Below are 16,693 nucleotides of genomic sequence, written 5' to 3'. Positions count from 1 at the left end.
CCTGGCTCAGGCGATTTCGGAGTTGGCTCATATAGGAGGCAGTTTACTAAGTGACCACTCAATCACTCACACACTCCACATCAGTCCCGGACAAAATGTAGCCTATAGAAATGTTGAGGATGGGGAAAAAAAGTTGCTGGAGGCCAGTGCAGCAAAGTGCATCAATATTACAGACTCTTCTTTTGTGCTGCTGTTACTTCTAGCTGAAGGCAGCAGTGATGATGTCTGCAGCAGGGGTGGGTACATCTAATGTAGGCCTACTCATAATTTCGCTACATTTTCCATTCATACCTTTTATAACTTAACCAGTCTGTAATCTGCATTTTGCTTCATTAACCGAAATGAGCTGTCATCCAGGCTGTGTGCGCGCAGTTACGCAGTAAAGCACTGGTCGGGCGCTTGTCACAGTCACAGAGCTGGACAGATGCAAACATTTAGAAAATCAGGCAAATATCTTTTCAGTTTAAGGGGTTATGTTCTACTAATGCAACTGAAATCTAGTAAGCGCACACCATGGCACTGGTGGCCTGTTGGAAAGCAGCCTGCGTCGCTCTTTCACAAGCCGGCAAGTGAAATACTTTCACTTTCCATTAACGGCGCATTAAAAGCGTCTTTAGTCTCTGCAGAGCAAACGAAGACTACACACTGTAAGATCTATGTCAGACGATGACTGCATTGATTGAGATATATAAAAACGTGTCCTGTTGTTGATCAGAGCATCGCTGTGGACATGAGCCTGTTTCCTTTCTTTAATACACATTGGTTCCTATTTGTTTTATAGCGATGTCCGAGGGTGAGTCCATAAACAGAATGTCGCCGGTGAAACTAATCTTTGACTCAGCAGCTACCAGCAGTTATTTATATTTGAGATGCACAGATAGAGAGAGAGAAAGAGAGAGAGAATATGGTGGATAAAATAGTTCTGTTGGGTTTTAGGCATGATGCACAGCTTCCTCTGTTTACCTGCTTCAACAACCAGCTGCTCTGGTGTTACTGCCACAATAATTGTTTGTGTTGTGAAGATTATTTAGATGCTTCAGGAGTAATCAGATTGTATTGGCAGCCTGTGCTACTGCAAAGCAAGCAGTTTGGTTGGCTATATCTCCATAATAAAAGGCACAGATAAAAGATGGCTGGGCAGCAAAAGTGATATTTTAAAGTGATCTTATAAACACCTTCATGGAGATTTAAAAAGGAAAATAATAAATAGAATTGTAGAAATAGAATTGTAGAACTAGCTAAATTACAGATATTCAGCTTCTTCACTGCATTTGCAGGAATATTTTAATGGGCTACTAAAAAAATAAACTCATCAAGTTGCCTAGTCTAATGCAATAGACAGTCCATTCTTACTCTGATAGCCTATCTTGACCTTTCCTCATGTGGACACATAGGGACTGTGATCCTGCACAACAAAACATTTAAGAATTAAATCCCCACACTACCATGGATAGCAGTGGTGCAACGGGTTGCAGAATCCGTGGTATGGATCCCTCCCACACGGTGTGGCACGCAGGTGGACCGCAGATTGATTGCAAAGTTTATGATGATTTATGTTGTGAAGTGTGGGGACAGAGTGAACCCAAATGCAACTCTGGGGATTAATAGGTTTTATTTGGGTAAAAATGGGGTTGAGGGACTGGAGTTGAGGGGGAGGTGGATTCCGGGGAAACGCAGGCACGGGGAACCGTGACCAGAGAGCCGGGGAACACTGGGGGCTGAGGAAGAGAGGAGGCACGGGAGAACTAGGAGGACGCCGTGGGGGGAAGTCTGCAGGGGGGCGGCAGGTGAACGAGCCCAGCTGACTTGGCTGAGGACAAGGGTAAGTGAACCTGGGTAGAGACAGACAGAAAAACAGGGTCAGACACAGCGGAGACAAAGCACAGGGAAATCGAAAAGATGCTGAATATGTGTGAGCTTGAAAGGTGAAGTGGCACCGGGTAAGGAGCAATGACAATCAAACAGAGGTAGTGTGGAGAACCAGGGTTGAAGTACTGGCAGAGGTGGAGTTGATTGCTGGCAGGTGTGGCCGGCAAAGGAATATGAGGGACTAAAAATGACATATCTATAAATGAATAAATAAATAAATGCAGAAATAAATTAAAATTAAATATAAATAATAATAATAATAATTTATATATTTCTGTATTTCTGTATTTCTACATTTATTTATTTATCTATATATTTATTGATTTATTTATACATTTATTTATTTCTGTATTTCCACATTTCCACATTTATTTCTCCCTGCACCTGTATGCTAATAGAGTGGGTGGTGCCAACATCAGTCTGAAGCAGGATTGGTTAGCTGGGGGCCACATTGCAAACCAGACAGAAGCAAGCGATTCATCTACATGACACAAGCCAGCTACACAGTAGATTCCTTTAGTCAGACATATTCAGTGTCTATGTACATGGATTCTTCCATGGTTATTACAACTACAGCTAGTGTAAGATTCTTACACTGTTAGTGTAGTTTTTCGTAGTTAAAAGACTTGGTGAAAGAATTACACCGGGAAGGCCCGCCCAACTCCTTCTCGATTTCAACCTTCAACCAACCGGATTTTGTGGTGCGCCATTTTCCTCGTTGAAAGTCTGTGGTAAGTGTCTCTAAATGACTTATTAAATCATTGTTTTGCATTTCAATAGAAGCAGCAATGTAGAATATTGATGTCCACCTACACTGCAGCTGGCTGTATGTCTTAAAACACAGAATTCTGAAGGGCTGACAGAGTTGACAGAGTTGATGGCTAATGTTAGCTCCAATGTGCCATTAAATGGACGAGCAAAAGTAAAAAGCCTTAACTTAATCCAACCTGCTAAACTATATTTCAATTTAAAAAATAATTTAATGCAACATGACAACTGATGCTCCAGCAGCAGGACCTTAACGTAACTTAATGACTTTAGCTTTCTATAGGATCAGTTTCAGTTTCTCAAAACCTGAAAATTTCAGAGCATAACATTAGGTAACATTATCCAGTCTAGCTTGTGCTTTAATGCAGACCTCATGTCCCAGAGTGTCATTTAAAACTGATCTAACTTGAAACGTGATGAATAAGAAAACTAATATTATTAGTGATGGCACCGAAATGCGGTCTTGAACTGGCCCGGGGCTACAGCGTAAGTTACTGTTCAGGCTGCAGCCTCTGCTGCTCTGTGTCGGCCAGCAGAGGGCGAGGCCGCGGTGTACACCGTGTTAGGAAGGGAGCTCTAAACTACACCAGTTTACCACTGCTACACTCGTTAGTGTAAGTATGTGCAATAAAACCTCCGTGACTAAAATTATATTACTTTACCAGTCCACCTGTGTGCAGTATAAAAATGTAGAAAGCGTTATTTTAAACTGCCCTCTCCTCCAGTCTCTCATCTTCTGTGTTAACGTTACAAGCTTGGCAATTAAAGTTAGCCAAATGTTACAAACAAGCTAAATTGAAAGCTGTCTATCTGTAACATTAGTCTAACTGTTTAGCTTAGTTTGCCCTGTAGCTTACAATTTGGCACACTGTTGTAAACTGGTTGAAATGAACCAGCTGTTCCTGTACCAGGTAAGGTTACCTGCTGGTGTGACAGTTTAACTGTGGCTAAATTAACTGTGAGCACAGACCATGCTAGCTACATCGTAGCCCACATTCTCAGCTGATTTTAGTTTCTACACCCGATGCTTCCAACTTGTGTGTGTGTTTGTTTGCTAAATGAAGGTGATATGGGACATGAGCGACGGTAGATACAGCTGTTGGATCACAAGTTAACTTGAGCATGTACCATGGCCACAGCTGACTCCATGCTGTGATCGGAGAGAGCGTAACGTTACTCTAAACTTCCAGACTGTTTCTCTTACGCGTGACAAACTTCTCACATCAGCTCGACGTCAGATAAATAATGATACATGATACAAATGTTGACTGGCAAGACAATGTTGGTAACGATTGCAAAGATAGCGGAATGTAAATGTGATCGATGGTACGAAGCTGTGTCACAGGTTAATCTGGGCGCTCTGCCGCAGCTAACGGCGTCTTCACTTTGCAGTCCATCTGTGCGTCAAACACCTCAGCCTGTTTCCCTTAAGAACATGTAAGAACACATGTAAACCGACCGTAGCACAAATCAGAAAGACAGCATGCACTTTTGGATGGTTTATTGACGTTTTGCAGTGTTTTGAACAGCGACACAGTCACCTGCATGATCAGCTCACAGTCCTCTCTTTGAACTAATCTGCAGGAGGGAGAGGTCCCTGTGACCAACGATGTAGCCTACAAACTACACTCAGAAGCATATATCTACATGACGATACATTACGTAGATAAAGTTTTCGGGACGTTTGCGGTCAGTGGATCCTAAAACTCATGCCTGTGACACATCTGGGACAATCACCAGTTAATTTCCACCAGTTAAACTGTCACACTGGCAGTAACGTTAAATGACTGCAGAGAGAACAGGAGGAAAGACTGAAACAGACTGACCTCTTCATTTTTTTGTATACATCACTCAGTACTGTCTTGTCAGATGTTGGCTTTATATTGACTTTGCTGTTGTTAACATTCATTTTGCTGCTCTACAAACAGCATTTAGTTGTATTTAGAATATTCAACACAAACTATGTATAATGTTGAATTTAAAAACAACCAGACAGCCAACATACGCACTTCAATATTTTTTTTATTTATGGCAAGTGATATCATCATCTGAATATATAACAATTTTATTGCAGATTTTCCTCTCATCGTTCAGGCCTTCCTCACGCCCTCGTTCGCTTCATTTCTTATTTGGTCTGTTGGTTGCTTGCTAGGATGGCTGAACACGCAAAATGGTCAAAGGCTCAGACACATTTCATTTAAAGCCAGAGATAGTGCTCGCAGTTAATATTTACAGACTAATGAAGTGTTGCAGGCTGCGGTTGTGAACGCTGGTTTGAAGTCAGTTTATCAGAGAGCAGTAACTGTGTCTATTGTGGTAATGCTAATAAGTTAAATATTACACACACACACACACACAAAGTGTAACGATACACCAAATCCACGGTTCGGTTCAGACTTCGATTTTAGATCCACGGTTCGGTTCATGTCACGGTCACCCTCCTTTTATGTTTTTGATAAAGGTGAAATGTGTCAAAAAACTGCATCATGAGATGCTCTGGCCTACAAATCTTGTTTTTGAGATTTAAGAAGTCATGTTTGTTTTGTTACAGACCCCAGTTTCTTTCACATAGTGATATATTTAATAGTTTATTCAGTGAAATTTAAGTTCTTATATAATAATTCCCACACTAATTGTGAGTTATATGGCAATATCATGTTTTTACCACTGATTTGTCGTGACTAGTGATTAGTATCATGGTTAAAAGGTATCACTGAGTGTGTTTCGGGGTATGCCCTTTGGTTATCTTGAGCATTTCATGTGGGATGACTCAGTTTGTGTTTTATCCCTAAGCTTTCATCGAGTTCTCCATCCCAGCTGGCAGCAGAGGCATCCGAGTTTATGATGAGATGGGAACTAATGTGGATGCAGACGTCTCTGAAGAAGTACCACAGCAACCCAACGCTGGTGTATTTACTATCAGCTCTGACAATGGTAAACTTGATTCCCATTTCTTTTACCATAGACCATGGATTATGACTAAGACCCAGTTACACTTTAGTTGTGAAAAACCAACAAATGGTGTTTATTTCTTCTCTCCTCCCTCTCTCTCCTGAACTAGACTTAGATTCCAAGGGGACAACCTCTTCCAGCTATTCCCAGTCCACCAGGCCACTGCTTGATGTCGTAACCAAGTCAGCACTGTAAGTTTCAGCTTGTGGCTCAAATGATCTAGTCATCCTGGAGATTTATTGTGAGAGCCTCCTTTGCACAGTTTTTTGATTGGTAGCTATTTCTGTAGGTGTATTTACTGTAAGTTGTTCATGATTATTTATTTTAGTGAATACTGTCTTGTCTTCTACTCCTTTCACAGCGCTATGTGCAACAGTAACAAATGTCCCTGCGAAACACTGTTCTGTATAGTTGCATGGATTAAACGAAGCATCGATGCAAAGAATTTGTGTCGAAGCATTTAATGAATCGATTTTATCGATTTAATCATTTCAGCCCTACAGTACATTATAATAGTGAGTGCTAAGAGAGCTGTCGCACTGAAACAGAACTACAAAATAAACCTTGAGGTAAAATGTTTTTATTTTTAAGAAATTGTATGGATTACATGGATGTATGGTGGTTGTTGGTTTTTCCCCCTGCACACATTAAAAGTTTTACTTGTTTTAAGTGTAAGCTGGACATGCTAAAGTAGAAAATTGTAAAACACTAGATTTTTATTTCAACAAGGTGTTTGGTAAGAATAACACTTACGGTGAGTAAATATTAGTGAATTTTAGCATTTGCAGAAGTCAATGAAAAGGTTTAACACTCATGAAGAGTGAAATAATAAGATTAAATTATGAATAACTGTGAATGTTCTGTCTTTTTTAGTGTAGAACTTGATTTGCATTTCTTAGTCTGGTGTAGTGTTAAATGTTAACTTTACACTCTAAATGTTCAGACTTACTGCTGACTTTACTGAGTAGCTAACCCTGTACTATAATAGACAGTTTATTCACACAATGGACTCGAGAGGGAGGCTGCTGGCAGACCTGCTGTGGGATGTGGCTGACCAGCTTGAAAACAGGAAGTTTCAACTGTTACATTCAGTGCTTGAATTGAAAAAGTAGTTGCCAGTACTCCCCATTCACATGTTGGTGTGTGTATTGGTTGGCACACACAAGGAGGAGGCTGGCTTGAAGCTTGAAGGAGAACATTAGCACAGTGGCATCCTGATGCTATACTGCAGAGGCACAACCTGAATGAGTAACTAGTATAAATTAGTGTTAATGTAATGTTACACCATTAAATAAAAAGTATACTGGTGATATATGCAATAATGAATTACTGTGGTGACAGTGACCGTGTTGCCCTGACCACTTTCTTTAGTGCTACTAGTGGCAGCGGAACAGAATTGGCTTCAGCCCACTCCAGTGAAGTCAAGACAGTAGTAGTAGATCTGATCACATCTCTATAATATATAATCAGGTCGGCTGAGTCAGTGAACTCTTTTAAGTCCCTTCTTAAAACATACTTTTATAGGAGAGCCTTTCCCGATCTTATTTGACTTTATTTTATCCCTTTTATTTTATTGTATTTTACTAATTTTATATTTATCTGTATTTTAGTCTTTTTAATGTTTTCATGCTCTTATCTTGTATTGTTTTTGTATTATTGTCTCTTGGGTAAAGCACTTTGTAACTTGTTTTTAAAAAGTGCTCTACAAATAAAGATTATTATTATAACCAATCCTGCTTCAGACTGATGTCGGCACCACCCACTCAATTAGCATACGCGCACAGGCATAAAAAAATGTGGAAATAAATATATAAATAAATGTAGAAATAAATCAATAAATATATAAATAAATCAATAAATAAATGTAATAAATAATACATCAAATATATAAATATATGTAGAAATACAGAAATAAATGCATGTAGAATGCATAAATAAATACAGAAATAGCCTTTTTTAATGACCAAAATAAATTTGATTTGATTTTCTTTCTGCAATTAATTATTTACTTCTGCATTTATTTATTTATTCATTTATAGATATGTCATTTTTAGTCCCTCATAGAGGAGGAGGTTGACGAGATGCAGGTGCGGGTCGCTGGTTGGGCTCAGGAGCGGAGGGAGAGAGAGCACACACAGGGGAGGAGACACAGGGAGGCAGGCAGAGAACAGGGAAAACAGACGAAAAAAAGGAGAAATAACCAGGACACTCACCGTCAGCTGGGCTGCCACCACAACAATTTATCCTATTTGACCTCTCAAAATATCCTTTATTCTGGAAACGTCAGAGGACCCAGGGGTCAATTATTATGTGAAGATATGAAGTTTTATGGGCTGGACTAAGCCCCCAATGTTTGAAGAACCAAAAAAAGCCCCTGGTCTGTATCCCTAAGAAGTTGTCTGCACGCTTCATTGTGGAAGTGTTTAACTCCTGTGGCAGTTTTTTTGCTGAACGAAAAGTCTATGGTAGCCCTAATGAATTAGCGGCCTGCGGGCCACATCCGGCCCCAGCACATAATCTAATGACATATGACAACAAAAGTACACATATACAGTACATGTATATTGTATGAAAGTATCTAAAGAGTGAGCTACTGTATATCATTTAGGTTTTACACAGGCAAAGCACTAGTTCAGCTAATAGCTTATTGTTAAAAACAAGCTGAAGTGAAAGCTGTCTGTCTTTAGTAACTGTTCTGGTTAGTTTGCCTGTACATTAAAATATGGCACATTATAAACTCAGCTGGTGGCTGAGACAAACCAGCCCTCCTCTCTACCAGCAGCAGCAGAGGGAAGAGGAGGGCAAGAGGGACTGAGTTGTTCATAATTTCTAAACTTCCCTCAGTATATTGATGTCAGGAATATGATTTATTTTACTGACATGTTAAATTTGTTTCCAGTGAGATATTAGTGACTTTGCTGCTGTAAATCCTGTTGCTGCTCTAGAAACAACATGTAGTTAAAAAAATTTTTTTTAATAATATATGTAATGATTTAGTAATAAATAGGACTGATAACAAGAGCATTGATACCAATAGAAGTGTGTCAACAATTTAATAATGCATTGCATTTAAACATCACTTTTCGATAACAGTAGCCTACTGGTCTAACAGGAATGTTTTGTTTTGTGTAATGTAACTTTAATAAATATATTACTAAGTCACTGAAAAGATCCTGTTACTAAAACAAATAACTGTAAGTTGCTGAAACATACTAAAACATTACATTATATACAAAACAAGACATTTTGAAAGCTTGAACTTTGCCTTTGTCTCATTTGTCTCTGATTGAATGTGGCCCTCTGACAAAACAACTGGCCCCAGCCTGGCCCCCTCAATAAAATTGGTCTAGAACCGCTACTGTTTAACTCACTGCTGGTGTTTTTCTCTGCTGGCTTTCGCGTTGTGTTCTGGCGCTTGCTTTCTCTCATTTGCTCGGCCTCGCGCGTGGGATAGGCCTACGCGGGGGTCTCCCGGGCGGTGGGTGTCACTGTGCGTTGTGCGGGTTGGGGTCATCACTTGCACGCTGATTGCGTGGCAATTTGGCGGTTTGGTTGCCCGTTCCGCGGCGGTGGGGTGCCGGTCGCGGGGTGGCACTGGCCTCTGTGTGCGTGCCGCGGTCGGTCCGGGTGCCGCTCTTCTACGGGTTCAGCCTTTTGCTTTCCGACGGCATTGCATTGTCAATGCGTCTTTGGCGTTTGCTGGTCGGATCGGGGTCTTCTGCGTTCGCGTCGCGATTCGTCTGGGAGTTGAATTCTTTCCCACCCCTATTGGCTACTGGGGGTCTTGCCTGCTTGTCGCTGGAGTCGGTGTGGCGCGGTTGTGTTATCCCACTCTCACTATGAACTACATTCTAAAACAGGCTTATGTACATAATCATATACACATACAGACACACTCACCCACAGGCACTCAGACACATTCTCACAGACACACAAAGGTTCTCCCTGGTAGAATCATTCTTGATGTTTTTCATTCAGTTAGGCCCCTACTTATTTAAATGTTAGGGATAGGGGGTTAGCGGTGCTGTTTTATGTTGCCTGATTTTTTTTTTCTCTCTCTCATTTTCATTTCTCTCTCAATTGTCTTATGTCAGCTGTTTATTGCTGCTGTTCAGCTGGTTGTGTCTTTGTGTGTTTGTGTTTGTGGTTTTTTTGTTTGCTGATGGCCTTGTAGGCTCATTTCTTTAGGACTTGGATGTATCTGCTTGAATATTGCATTGAAGCCTATGTTTTGATGCCCCACTGGTCAAATCTGTTAAAGTGGGATATTTGTAACAAGAACACCAAACTAATGAAATGGTATGGTAAATAAAATTACATAACACCATTCAAGCACATATTGTATATTTGAATTTGTTATTATGTAGGCTAATGTGAAACGAAACATTTTTATGCTCTGTGATGTCAGTAATCTTGAGTAGGCTTGTTCCCAGTAAATGTTTTGTTCTTGGCAGTCGGTGCACTCCTACAAATAAAAGCTTTATTAATTAATTAATTAATTAATTAGTCTTTTTAAGTAAAAGGCCAACTAGTTTATTTAAAGAACAATTAATTGCCTAACATGTAAAGATACATAACACATTAAAAAAGGATTTTATCGAACTCAAAATGTTAACTGAACATTTTTAACTCTATGGACATTAGGAACACTAACTGTAAAATAAGAAACCAAAGTATATCAGTCTATGATTCTTTAACTCATATTTATACATAGTTTTCAACTATTCTATAAACCGCATAATAGAATTCCTGAAATTCAGTTAGGGCTTTTAGTTTCAGTTTGCCACCCAAGGATTTCCAGTGGCCCCATTGGGCCACCCCTAGAAAAATTTTCTGGGAGCGCCACTTACTGGTAGATCGCTTTCTTTACTGATATGCTTATATGTTCCTTAAACGTAAGTCACTTTGGATAAAAGCATCTTTTACCGGACTTGAGTGACCGACCATTTATGCCAACAGTTGAATTGGTTATATTAATCGCTAACAATAGTCAGTTATGCTAATTGCTAGCACTAATCGCTTCCATTTATGCTATGTTAATACTTCCAAGCACATTCATGTATTCCATCTTTGCACTTAAACAAAATTTTACAGTATTTGCGACCAAAACATGCTTAAATTATTTAAGAGTCAATACTGTCTTTTGTCACCATGCATGGGGGGGGGGGTTGTCTGGAAAAGAATAAAGGGGTACAGTAGCCATATTGAAATTTATACTCATTATGTAGTTATTCACCTATTGTGCTGTCACTCTCACAAGGAATGCAGTAAAACTGCAAATTGTCTATCAGTTCATCTCATATGCATTTACTGCAATGTTCACCACAAATACATTGCAAAATGGTTTAATACTGCAAAACCCCTTATGGGCCACAGTTACAAAAGAACAATTGAAACTGATGAGCACTCTAGTAATTAGCGTAAGGTTGTTAAATCCCTCCCCCAAACAAAACATTGTTAGCACTATTAGCTGTTAGCACAAGAACTGTAGCAGACAAATTATCAGTTTTAGTGTGCCCTGGAAATTTTGTGTTGGACTAACATTTCTGTATGCGTGTGTTTTCTGTGTTTGCAGTAGGCTACATTTCTCCAACTTAATTTCACTAAGTTTTCACAATAACTGCATCCTCTAGACCTCCAACATGGCCAAAACCTGACCCAAATCACGCTGAGCAGTGGACATTTGTTGGCTCATCATCCTTTCCAAGGCTCTCCATTATGGCTCTGGATGACAGATGTAGATACAGAGGTGTTCTCCCTCAGGCTGTAAAGCATGAGGCCTAACCTTCCTTACAGCAAAAGTAATGGTCCACACCTTTAATTGTCGTGGGCTGTTCATCTTCTTTAACAATAGCAGTAAGCAATGGGTCTGGGGAAAGAAAGGCAGTCGTGTCTGACAAAGGAAGTGATTTAGTTCTGGAGGCAATTCGTAAGCGAGTGTTGCAGGGGCAGCAGTAATGTGCGGAGAGAAAGATCATATGAAGTAAGAGGCGTAGCAGACACAATAGTAGCACACAAGCAACGCTAGATTCCCTAGACTTCTTTCCATTGGAAAGATTTATCTGAAAAAAGAGGCAGCAAAATGTACTGTGTGTGTGTGTGTGTCCTTCATGGAGCGAGAGCTTGTGTTCTTGAAGTGGACATGGTGTTCTTTGAATTATAGATGCTGCAGGCTTAGAAAGTGAATTGGACAAAAGCAATGTTGTCGTCATAGCTGTATCAGTAAAAAACAACCAACACATCTCATTTTCAAAAATTGGACTATTTGCGTAGGTGATGTGTTTCACAATCTGATTCTTCCTCATTATTCCATTTGATGTCAAAACATCATTTGATGCTCAACTTTCAAAAGTCTGCTTTTAGTTCTGAGTTTGTTTTTGTTTGTTTTTTTATTCCACACAGCCTACCAAAGAGGCAAAACTGCTGTGGAAAAAAAAGTGCTCTTGATGGGTCACTAGTGTACTGTCTGAATTAGACACGTAAAATAAGGAACATACAAGGATAGTTCCCAAATTAAAGCGTGTTCCCAGGGAAAGTTGAGGCCCATTAAAATGATAGATTGCGTGGTGTATGAGAAGGGATGCTTTACACCCACAAAACAGTCTAATTGCATTCATTCCTGTAAAAAGTCCACAAATGTTGAATCTAGATTCTCAGGCGTATTGGCAGCAAGCTGCTAGACAGCAGATGACTAGCTTCAAACGAGTAGCGAGGGGGAGGGATGTAAAATCTTGACAAACAGTGAGAGCCAGTGTCCACATCATCTCTCGCCCCTGACAGGCTTCCCCATGCATGAATTCAAAGCTGGTAAAACCATGGCTGGATTCATTTTGATCTGACATCCATCATGTAGATCAGTGTTGTGGTTTCACTGTACTGTGTCCACGATAAGATGTTTTGGCAATCGGCCCATGACATCTGTTAGAGCCAGTCAAGAGAAACTGGGACCAATTTGGCATTTCTGTCACGAGTCATTGTTGCTGTGTGGCTTTGAGCATTATTCATTCATATTATAATAATCTAACAAGTACCAAAATTATCCCCGATTGTAACTGTACAATGTCTTAACTGAAAAATGAAAAAAGAGCTTATATGAGCAACTGTATATGAAGCTAATCTTACTCATTCATTTTAGAAGTTTCAATTTGTGGTGCTATTGCCTCAGATTGTGTGATTCTGTAATGTCTCCAGATTCCCCAGCCCCCTATCTGTTCTGTTTCTTTACCCCAGAGAGGGTTTGCAAATTGGAAAATTGGGAGGGACTGCAGATTTTGTTCTCTTGTCATTTGTCAGAAGGAACCAGAAAAAGCCTTGCAGCCAGTTGCCGAGGGGTAAATGGGTTTTGTGTACTGCTTTAAAACCCTTAAATAAACTGCTTGATATGGTGCAATATTAATGACGGTAAGAGATGCAGACTAGACAAATGTCTGGGAGTCGAGGGCTCTTTAACTGATACCACTTTAAAAATTAGCCCTGCATGTACTCATCCAATCAAAGTGAGTCTGGATTCTCTTAATAGTGACAGTGATATTTAACCATGCAGTGATTTAGTTAATAGCAGTGTCCGAACTTGCTTAGAATAGCAGTCTCATAGCTGAGTTATAGAAATACAGAAACTACTCGCAGCCAGCTTGTATGGCTGAGGCATGGCGGCATGTGTGTGGAAGGCGTTGGGCAGATGGGATGTGTCTGATATCTCTCACTCAACATAATGAGACGAGAATGCGCTTCACCAATCTTAAGGCCCGTCTGATGGCAAGAGACACAGTGCCCACTCATTCGGGAGGGATCTTTCCCCTCTTCAAAGATAATGAGATGACAATGTATTCAACTATCATTAGATAGAGACAGGGTTTGGGGGGGAGGATGGAGGGAGAAACATTCTACAGCACTCGTCTGCAGCCTTTGATCAGACGAGAAAAAGCGACTGTCATTCCTTGTGTCAGTGCCGGACTCATGAAAGCTGAGCTAACTACTTTGTCACTGTCAGTGTCACTTTAAGGCCATTGTTTGTTGTGTTGTCCCCTAAGCTGGTGATTTTTCCACCTGGATTGTTAGCTGTACAGGAACACATCTCTGTGGTAAGACACCGTCCTGCTACCTGTGTGATATGTTAAATCTTTTCTCTCTCTGAATCTAGCCGCTTGACAAAAAATTGCTGCAGTGTAAAATCAATTTGCCATCACCTGGGAAGAGAAGACACAACATTTTGCCTGACATGGCACTTCATTGCAAGATGTCAAAAGTGCCGTGTTAACAGGCTTATTTATGCATGCTTGACGAGACAATCTTCTTCTAAGTTGACAGTTTGTTGTGGCACTTGTAGAGGGATCCATCTTGTCTTTTGTCCCTGTGGTGAAGATGATCCCTCACATGCTGTTTCTTTTTTTTTTTATTCTCAGTCTTTCTCCGAACACTGTGTTTTGACAAATAAACCATTCAAATCACTTTTTTTCCCAGACATTTTTCAGTAAGCATTAGCCCAACTGATCTGCACTGAAGTTCTGAGGCTGTATTTTGACAGCAAACAATTATGCAGTGCTATTATTTATCTGGCAGATGAAAATGGTGTTTGATGAAATCCAAAATTCTGTGCCTGTAACATGTTATCTTTGTAATGCAATGATTTGTAATTTGTGAAAATTTTCATTTCTCCTAACTCCCCAAAATATATATTATATAAGAAAGCAACCTGGTGCACATATGTTATGTCTTCACAACCAACAATCAATACAATACAATGTTTGCAACTCATGCTGTGATGTTGCATCTTTCTCTCATCACTTTCCATTTCTGTTCACTGTCACACAAAAAAGAATAAAATAAGAGGGAGAGCTGCTGCCTCACTCCTAAAATAAATATTGAAATAAAAAAGACTGGGAGCACAGCTCAAAAATAGAACAATCTGTCTACATTTGTCACACAATTATGAGATATTGTTCAAAGTTTTGTGATGCCAGAATCCCTTTAAAACCTGACAAATCATCTCTCAAGTCAGAACTGATCTTCCTCGTATGTTTCACTTAAAACTCAGCACATGCTGATTTGAAAGTAGGAGAAGGAGACGCCTAACATCCAATTTCTGAACATTTCATCATCGTGTCTTAATAATTATGCAGGGTTATTAGCTCAAGTATTTGTCCTTGGCATTCTTAATGCCGGTTGACATTTATTATGAACAGTAATGGTATTGGAGATCTTTGATTTGCCGTTTGCGGTGGTAAGTGTGGTTGGGTATGTTCTCTGCAGTGCAACAGCACCCTCTTTTGATAATTTATGAAATGATGACATCACCATGTCGGAGCACACAGTATGAGAGTGTGTGATACTGGTGAAAACTCAAACTGATAAGATGAACTAAGTTGACCACTCTTTATCATACCCAGAATTTATGAATACATATTTTAATACAAAGTGCCTGAATTATGAGTTGACATTGTAAATGATCTACAAAGCCCTTATCCATTTCGCACTTTCTGTATTATTTTGTTCAACATTGATTGCCCAAATTCCACATCTCCGTATGTTCCTCCTTAAAACCCATTCTCTTTGTTTCTCAATTTGCTGCTTTGTAATGATTGCGTTTAAAAGGGGAAATCAGTAAGGGACAGTGGATTTTATTTAAATTCATTTTAAAGTGGATTTTTTTAAATTCATATTTTACAGTCTATGTATTTGGGTAAATTGCCTGAAATGTCATTAATTTTTAATGGTTTGAATCTACAATTTTCAGAAAAGACTTTACTGTTTTGGGATGTATTGAGACGGCATACTTTAATTAGTGCAGTCATAATTTCAGTACTAAATTGAAGGTGACTCAAATGTACAATAATAGTGAAGCATTATTTAGCCAACATGTTAAATCCTTGGGATTAAATTTAAACTGAGGTAAGATGTTTTATTTCAGGTGATTTAGGTTGTGTTAAATACCTAAAAGGGTTAAATAATAGGATTGTAAGGATAATCAAAATAGGATTTCTATATCTGAGTTTTCCAGCTTCAGCTAAAACAAAGCATGCATCAGCAAGTCAGTGCTGTACCATCTTACTTCTAAATTATCAGTGAATTTTATTGCTTCCAGCAAAAAATTTAGCAACAGTCAAATTGCTCTTGTGAAAGAGTATCGGATGCCATCTTAATGTGTTGTTTATTCTTCCAGCTTTATTCAGTAAAATAATAACGTACTGTGTGGTGAAGCACATCTTTCCTTGGGCCCTTTAAGCCAGAATCACACTTGGAAACCTGACGACTCTGACGTAGTGTATTGCATCATAGTGTCACGTGACGCTGACTTTTTCTCACTGACTACTTGGACTTGGCAAAAACAGTTTAGTCTAACAGATGTGGAATTTAAGATTGGGCAATACTGAGTTAACCCCCAGGAGAAGAATATAACAGAAATGAACGGGGAAAACAATGGAGTGTTGCACATTTGCGACAGTCATATCCAATGCAGGTACAAACTGAATTAAAGTATTTTCATCGTTATGGTCTTGTGTGTCTACAGCTTTTACACTGTGCTTTTGAATTAACTGGATAGAGATATATCGAGTAAGTATTCTACACTTTGGGGCTTTCTGTAATATTCTGAAGAGGTGAACTTAGGTGAAAGCTATTATCTTTTATTGATTTCCATTATAAGATCTGACAGGAGGAGATGCAGATAAACAGAAATTGGAAGTTTGAGAAGATTTATCTGTATATCAACTGAGATATGGATTGTGCAAAAAAGGGCTATACTTCAAAATCAAAAAGATAAAGGTACGTCTAATACTTTGTGTATTCTGAAGAGACCTACACATTTCTAAGTTACAACTGTACACGTAGACACATAAGCCAGTATTTTGTGTGCAAGAACTGTCAAAATATAACCAAACAAGCAAGAGGAGGGAGCGTTGGAGGGACCTTTTGGAAACTATTTGGATGGTAAACAATGAGAAAAACAAAAGCAAGCAATAGCAGTTGGTCGTCAGTCTGTTGATGCAAGTGAAAGAAAACCAGAGTGGTGTCAGCTAGCACGCTTGCTTGATTTAAAAAACGGGTACTGCAATGAGAAGAAAACTGAGGTTAATGCTGACATCAAAGTAGCTTCCAAGACTGTTTA

The sequence above is a fragment of the Micropterus salmoides genome, unplaced genomic scaffold (genome assembly GCF_014851395.1).
Source record: "Micropterus salmoides isolate LMB-PRFRI ecotype aquatic unplaced genomic scaffold, ASM1485139v1 Ms_hic_scaffold_5, whole genome shotgun sequence".
Classification (NCBI taxonomy): Eukaryota; Metazoa; Chordata; class Actinopteri; order Centrarchiformes; family Centrarchidae; genus Micropterus; species Micropterus salmoides.
Note: the sequence above shows the minus strand (reverse complement) of the source record.